The sequence below is a fragment of the Triticum dicoccoides genome, chromosome 4B (genome assembly GCF_002162155.2).
Source record: "Triticum dicoccoides isolate Atlit2015 ecotype Zavitan chromosome 4B, WEW_v2.0, whole genome shotgun sequence".
In the NCBI taxonomy this organism is placed as follows: Eukaryota; Viridiplantae; Streptophyta; class Magnoliopsida; order Poales; family Poaceae; genus Triticum; species Triticum dicoccoides.
Window position 1 is genome coordinate 646991668 of NC_041387.1, and position 8254 is coordinate 646999921.

The 8254-nt window shown below is 48.1% G+C and overlaps 1 pseudogene; it reads right to left on the minus strand.

Annotated features, from left to right (window-relative positions):
* Positions 1–1402: 1402 nt before the first annotated feature.
* On the minus strand, positions 1403–6141 carry LOC119292954 (annotated as a pseudogene).
* Between the last annotated feature and the right edge of the window lie 2113 nt (positions 6142–8254).

Below are 8254 nucleotides of genomic sequence, written 5' to 3' on the forward strand. Positions count from 1 at the left end.
GTTGTTATTCGAGATGATAAAGGGCACTTTGTGGCTGCTAGTAATCAGAAATTTTCTTCAGTGCTTGATACAGCAACAGCAGAAGCAATGACCGTTCTTCATGGCCTCTATCTTGCTAATCAGATGAGGGTGCATAAATTGTTGATCCAGTTGGATAATTTGGAGGTAATCAATACGCTAAATGATAGAGGTTTTTCCGGAACAGCGGCAACTCCAATTTATGAGACATCCTCGTTCAGTCTATTTCTTTTACAAAAGTTTGTTTTGTCCATTGTCCTAGGGATGCCAATCTAGTTGCTCATTGCTTAGCTAAAGATTGTGATTCACAACCAAGTGTTGGGGTTGATGATCCGCCTAGTTTTATTTTGTCGCTATTAATAGACGATGTAGCTGTGATTTGAGCAATAAAGTGAGCCATGATGGCATTTAAAAAAACATGTAACCAATTTTATGTATGTTTAGCATTGTCCCATGCTGCCATATGTAAAGGTGTGGGGACACATGCATCTGTGCCTCAAAGTATTTAGTGCAAATCATCTCCTTATTTTTGTTTTTAGTCAAATCAATGTTAGGTTTGTGGGGCCCATTCTGGTGAGAGAGAGCCTCCCCCTGATGTTGAATGTGGTACCTTGGTCCAAATCTTTTCCTTTTATTTTCTCTTTAGCAATTCTAATCATTCATATCTTTTAATCTATACTATTATTTTTAAACATTTATTATTTGGTTTCTGACACCAAGACCTTTAGAATAAGATCAAACTTAGATGCATTTCAAACATGTTTTAATTTCAATGTTTCAAATGAGTAAAATCAGGCTTCCGAAAAAAGCAAAATATGTTTTGTGAAATCAGTGTAGCCTTTTTTTTTAAATGCTCATAATTTCAAATTATTTTTTAAATGAGTGACTGTCAGTCAGCTCGGACGTATGGGCTGGTTGGGTGGCAGTTTCCTTTCCGGGCAGGCCACCTGAACATTGAGACGGATACGAGGGTTCCGGCATATAGATGCTCTGGCGTAGAACAATAGTATGAGACTCTAAAGAAATGCAACACCGAAAGGGTTTATAATCTTCTATTCTTTAATAGCCAAGTAGTTCAAAAGCTGGACATGCATTGTTACAATTATTGGGAATCTAGCTGAAACAAGAACACACGAAGCTCCTAAACGAGTGAGCAGAACCGCAGGAGCGGCCGCAAACCCCACTATATCTTCAGGCCCGGCGCCAGTCATTGGTGTCCTAGAGGACATGTCCTGCGCCGGCGAGGAGGCGTGGCTGCAAACAATGGATCAAGCATGCATCTATCAGTGCCAATCCTTTGCGTATCAATACACAATATTAACATTATAATTAAGAAGTGAAGAATAACTGACCTGTCACACTCACATTTTAGGCTGATGGCTGATCAGCAGTCTCCATCCCTAAAAGCAAATCGGCCCCCTTGAAAATCAAAGGTGACGCCGATCGACCGTGTGACCGAGTTCCCCATCAGCTGCAAACCTGCTTTCCCCATGCCAGCATCTCTCATGAAATACGTGCATAGTCCATGACTGCTTGTAAAATGAAATGAGCTCTCGGGTGCCAATGTAAGTTTAGCACCCATGTCGAACGAAAGCTGTACCACAGGCAAAGCGGACCAATTGCGGAACACTGTGAATAAGTCCTCCTCATAGCACTTATGATTTGGTCCCAGAACAAGGGTGTGCTTATATATCCCAAAGTTCCCAAAGCCTTGGAGATTACCGTCTCAAGTTGGCTGAAGGTATCAGACCACAGCACCGTCCATTTTGCCCCCGTGTCAACCATCATTTCTGCGGGGTCTGTGACGAGCGTGATCCCATTGACCACCACCTTATCCAGCGTCAGTGCAAACACCGGCCGTTGATGAGCCACGAACAAGGGGGTGTAAGAAGTAGAATTGTCACGGTTGTAATCCCCGATGGACAAATATCCAGTCTTCTTTCTGTCACTCGGGAAACAGTAGCTGAATGCCCGATAGTTAACCACCCGTACTACCTGTGAGAAGAAAGAAGACGGCGCGGCACCGAACCCGAATATGCCGGCCTCGCCCTGATCATACTCAATGTCCAAGCTGCAGCCGAAGATGAAGCTGGGAATACTGTATCCCTTGCCATCACACCCAATGGTGATCGTGTCTGCCACCAGCTTGCCGACTGAATAATAGGATCCTTTCCCGTATGACGCACTGTAAAGGCAGCTATCCTCTTTCTCCATGCATGCTTTGAACGGCAGACGCAGCCGCGACTGAAGCGCCCGGCAGGATTTCGCCGAGCACCCAATACGCCTGAAACTCTTGGACTTCTTGGGATCGAATATCTGGCCAGCACCCTCTTTTGATCGTTGCACTTGAGAGTGCAAGGTCTACACTGAACAAAGCAGAACGGCGATCCAGTGTCAACTGCCACGAGATTCCAGACCGGTGGCGTGCCAGCTGGACGGGCATTAGAAAGGCAAAGTTGTTTATGCTCTCATTCTGTATCAAGTCAATGAGCAGGTCCGTATCATCAGTTTCGGTGATGCTTTCAGTTGACATCGGACGACCACGATGTTGTTGGACGCATGGGTGGTCGGTGTGAAACAAGGGAAACTCAAGTGCACCTTCTGAGTTGACAACATGCTCTGCAGATATAATAGGAAGGAAAAAAGTAGGTATATGTTTGCTAATTTCAGTTCTGCAAAACAGTAAAAGTAGTAGTTTTGAGAAAAAGCAAGTAACTTCACTACTGGAATTTTCACGTACGCCGGGTGTAATGCTCTTCGTCGAGTGCTAAAACACGTACACTCGGCAAAGCAAGCTTTGCCGAGTGTCACTCTCGGCAAACCCACCTTCACGGCAAACTACACTCTTTGTCGTCACTGCCTCACGGCAAAGAGGCACCGCACGGCGAACCCTGCAGACGCCGAGAGCCGCTCACGGCAAAGAGTAGCCACATGGCATGCCCGTCCGCAACGGACGGCTCTGCCAGTTACTGTCTACTTTCCCGAGTGTGGCTCTGGGCAAAGCACATGCAACATCCTATTTTTTGTGTGTGTTCTTTCTAACTGACATGTGGTCCCACTGGTCACATATCAGTAAAAAATGACGATATGCTTGCCGAGAGTGCCTCTCGGCAATCCTTCATGGGAGCTGACAGTTTACATAGCTTTGCCGAGAGCTAGGCTCGGCAATGCTCTCCTTCTTTTCCGAGAGCTTCTCTCGAAAAAGTTGTGGCACAATAGTAGTGTCCCAGACAACCATATTTCCGAGAGTTGCTCTCGGTAGTCTGCCTTTTTCTGAGTGTAGCTCTCGGAAATCTTTCCCATCCATTCTGCTGTCAATCTATTTCTTTTCTGATCCCTGCAGATAAAAACCACTACAGTGCATTTTGAGCTAGTCCACACATATATAGGCATAATTTGATCATACATAGGCATAATTTGATCTAGTCCATATATATATGCATAATTAGGGATAGTCCACATATTGTCACACACAAGTCGAATGTATTATCCTAGTAGACATCACACACAAGTCGCAAATTAATACATATTGTCACTACTTGCAAAACACGTGCACGTCACAATAGAAGTACACTTGTTCATATATAGATCATCTTGAGGAGGAGAGGCCATCGGGTTAACATTCCGGAGGAGGAGGAGGGGCATCACTTGCACTGCTTCGAGATTGCATAAGAACCTATAAGAGTAGAGTCACATGAGGGTGGTTCGTCCCTATGTAATGAATCTTCTACTCTAGTTTAGATAATGTTCTACCTGTAGTTGATCCTCAAGCATCTTCAACCTATTGTTAGTGTCTGCCCGTTCCTTTTCTCTGGACTCCTCGTCAGCCTTCCGCCTTTGCTCCTCTTCAACAGCCCGCTGCGCCATTAAATCTTGTAACATGGCATTATGCTCATATAGGTTGGAACGGTGCTATTTCGAGGCATGGACATAAATAAAAGGTTAGGATGCTAACCTTGAGACGCACTATCTCACGTGATGCGGCGGTTGGGCGACTCCGTATGGACGGAGTTGAGATGATGCTCGACGCGCGTATCTCGTGCAGCTTGCGGTGCCCGGAGGTGGCGATCGCCCCGTTGCAAAGGAGGTGGCGGCCATGGCCCTTCCCCTCACCAGCAATGATGAGAAGCTCAGGGTCAAGGGGCTTGGACGTAGGTTCGGCTTCCTGCCCGTGCACCTCCTAGAATACCTCTTTCAAGGTCCCCCACTTCTCCTCCGCCGACTCGCTGCAGAACTCGGCGCCATCCTTCCCCTTGTGGCCTTCTTTCCAGGCTTCCAGGATGTGGACCGGTCGACCAACCTTCGCCTCCTGCAAAATTAACCATCAAGTTGAATGAACCAAGATGCACAGTGCGAAAAAGTTAACATCTTAATCCACATACCATGTGTTGCTTGAGAGCGGTTAGGTTCCGGCTCCCCTGGACATGAGCCGGGCCTGGCATTTTGGCTCGTTCGTTTCCCTTCTCCACATGCTGCGCCTGCCATGATGGGTCACACCACATGTCAACCAGGGCCTCCCAACAATCGTCCTTCATCCAGGGTTCCTTCACCTAGTTAGACAAAATCGAATAATTGAGGAACAAGAGGGATGAATCAAAGTACTAGCAACCAATGTAGTCACTTACCACTGACAGGTATTCTTCTCGCTACAAGTTGGTCTGGCAAGCAGTCTTCCTTGTCATCTTCTCTCCCTTCGAGTACAGCGGCCGACACTGCATCACGGCTTTGTACCGCAGCGTGTGCTTGGTGTCAGAGAGTATCTTTCGGGCAGATTTCACGATGCCTTTGATCGCCTTCTGCTTCTCACCATCCACGCAAGCAAATGTTTGCTACAAGAAAGCATATGGCATCTTCTCACCACCCACGCAAGCAAGGATTTGGATATGAAAAAATACAGTGGTCGGAGCTAAGATACTTACAAAAAAAGCATTGATGACCCGAGTGGCCATGGTGACATCGTGCTCATCCTTGTTGTGTACGTAATGCTCCCAGGTTAAACCTGGCGGCGGCGGATTGTCATCACCCGGCTTGGACAATCCAGGGAAGTGCTCCCTCAAGAGGGAGCCGATGATGTGGTTCGGCGGACGTGCCCCCTTAGGTTGTGTCGGGATAAATTCCCACTGACTGCATGATATAAAAGACAAGCATATGTGAGTGTAAAAGCTGTGGCATCCAAAATATGATGCAAATGAAATGCTTGCTTACCCCTCTCATGTCGGGCAAATGACAGGACGGTTGCTGGCAACAGTTGGTTCCGGGACCTTCCCCGGACCACGCCCGGATTTCTTCCTCTTGGAAATGTTGCTCGAGGTAGACCCCGAGCCGTCCGAGGCCTCCATGTCGCCCGACTCGGTGGCGAGCGGATCAAGGTCCACTCCGACATCGCCATCCGATGATGACGATGCCTCGGTTGTGGCCTGATGGGAGGCGGACGACTCGGCCCTACCAATCGGGACTCTCCGGTACTTATTACAAGTGCTCTCATCAGAATCTGAAAAACAAAATATACATGGTTACTCTCAGTTCCAAAGCAAAATCTTCCTAATCTAAGTGTCATATCATATATGGCAAAGAATAACACAAATAGCTCAATCAAGTCTTAGATATACAGTTCCATTTACTAATGCCATAGCACTGACAAGGAAATTTTTTTGAAACGAAAGGGGTTGCCCCCCTGCCCCAACTTTTTATTAAAAAGGCAAAGGCAACCAATGATCAGAGTTCACCACTGACAAGGAAATAAGCACAAGTATATAGTTTCATTGATCTACTCTAGTATTTATCTAAAAAAAGCACTCCAATCAGGCATATTCTACATACCTGAGGGCATTATGCATATCTAAGGAACAGCAATATGCATCAGGCATATTCTACATATCTAAAAAAAGCACTCCAAGCAAGAAAGAGGACATGCATCAATTATACTCTGGACTACTCTAGGCATTACTAAACAGGACCATCTTCATCTACTACTTTTAATCACATTTTTTCATATTTCCTACATTTTTGCAAAATATTCTACATACCCGAGGGCATCTCCAGCTGCTGTGCTACCGGAGAAGCTCTGCTGCGGCGGCCGTCCTTGGGCCGCATTGAAGAACCGCCGCGCCGGTTGCCGGCCATGAAGCTTGGGGGAGGTTGTAACGCCCCGGTTTCGATGCGCCAGGTGTCCGCTAGTTATTCGCCATCATTGCCATGTCACTTGCTTGCGTGTTGGATTTTTCCATGTCATCATGTGCATCTCATTTTGCATACTTGTTCGTCTCATGCATCCGAGCATTTTTCCCGTTGTCTGTTTTGCAATCCGGCACTCCTATGTCCTCCGGCGTCCCCCTTTTTGTCTCTCGTTGTGAGCAGGTGTTAAAATTTTTCGGAATGGCCCGAGGTTTGCCAAGCGGTCTTGGTATAGCACCGGTAGACCGCCTGTCAAGTTTCGTACCATTTGGAGGTCATTTGATACTCCAACGGTTAACCGGGTAGCCGCAAAAGCCTCTTTTGTCTTGCAGCCCAACACCCCTCCAAAGTGGCCCAATAAACCATCCTAACCCCCTCCATGCTCTCCGCTGTTCGATCACGATCGTGTGGGCGAAAACCGTGCCTCATTTGGACTCTCCTAGCTCCCAGAATCTATAAATAGGTCCTCCCCCTCCATTTTTCGCGGATGAATACCCCTAACCATAGCTCCGCTCCCTCTCCGCCGCCGGACACGTCCGGATCGGACCGGACGCGTCTGCGCCGCCGTCTGCAGCCAACCGATAGCCGCCACGTGGCCCCCGCGCATCCCCGCCGCCGCTGGCCCGCCCGAGCCCATCCGGCCGTGCCGTCGGCCCGCGCCTGCTCCGCCGCCCGACGCCTCCCGCGCCCGTGCGCCGCGCCGTCGCCCCGCCGGCGCCGGACCCCTCCGCCCGCGCCGAAGCGCCTCGCCGCCCCACCACCGAACCTCATCGCCGCCGCCGCGCCTTCCTCCGCTCCGACCCGGTGCCGGACCCGTACCGCCTCGGCTCCTCCCGCACCGCTGCCGCCCGTTAGCGCCGACCTCGCCGTCGAACAGCGCCGCCGCCCGCCTCCCGGTCTTCCTCGCCGGCGCGCCGTCCCTCGCCGGCTTGCTCCGCCCTGCCACCTCGTCCCCGACCTCTCCGGCGTCGCCCCGGCCTTCCCCGTCCTCTCCGGCCTCCACGCCACCCCGTCTCCGGCGATCTTCGGTTCGCGCGCCCGAAACCCTAGATCTGGGATTCGGAGGTGATTTTCGTCTAAGTCCCTTTTTCTGTCATATTTTGGTCCCCTGTTCATCACATCATAACTTGTTGCATACTGCTCCGTTTTGTGCGTGCTATATATCAAAATGTTCGCTGTGAGATTCTCTACATTTCATTCCATTGTGCCGTCTTTGTTTGAGGTCATCGTGATGTCTGAATCATCGTTGCAAGAGTGTTATATGATGTTAATCTGCTGAAACTGTTATAACTTGATGATTTGTTATTTTTGTTGCATTTTGTGTGTGCATCCTATGAGCATGAGCTCTACATGTGTTTTGAACTACATCATGCCATCTTTACATGGTGCCATCCATGTATTTTTGTGAGTATTGTACTGAGTGCATCGAGCTCGTGAAGTAGGGTACTTGTTGTTGCTGTTTTGCTAGGCTGATTCTGTTATTTCGTGATGCTATGTAAACCTGCCCCCACAAGTCATTCTATGCATGATCTGGAGATGTTCACTAAGGATGTTTTGTTATACATGTCATGCTCTATCAATCCATTTTCCTGGTTGCATTTATGGCCTGCTGTAGCTTGTTGTAATCTTGCTCTCAAATTGCTAAATAATATTGCTGTCAGCCTGTTAACATTAAGTTCAATGTTGCCATGATTGTTGTTAGTGATCCGAGCATGCTATGAACTTTCTCTTGCCATTCTTAGCTTCATAAACATGTCTTTTTACTGCTGGTTGCCATGTCATGCCATATATTGCTCTGTGGTGAGTGTTACAAGCTCACCAACATGCCTACTTATTGTTGTTCCTGCCATGTATGAATCTGTCATATAACTTGCCATGTTTACATGGGCGCCATCATATTTTCTGTGCCCTTTTGGCTCATGGTCATTAAGGGACTTTGTTTTATGCAATTTGTAGGTTCATGGCATGCCTTTGTTTTCCATGTTAAGTTCCTGTAACATGTTGCTTGATAGCTCTAAACATTGCAACCTGATGTTATTTTCTGCCAAGTCTGAAACTGTTA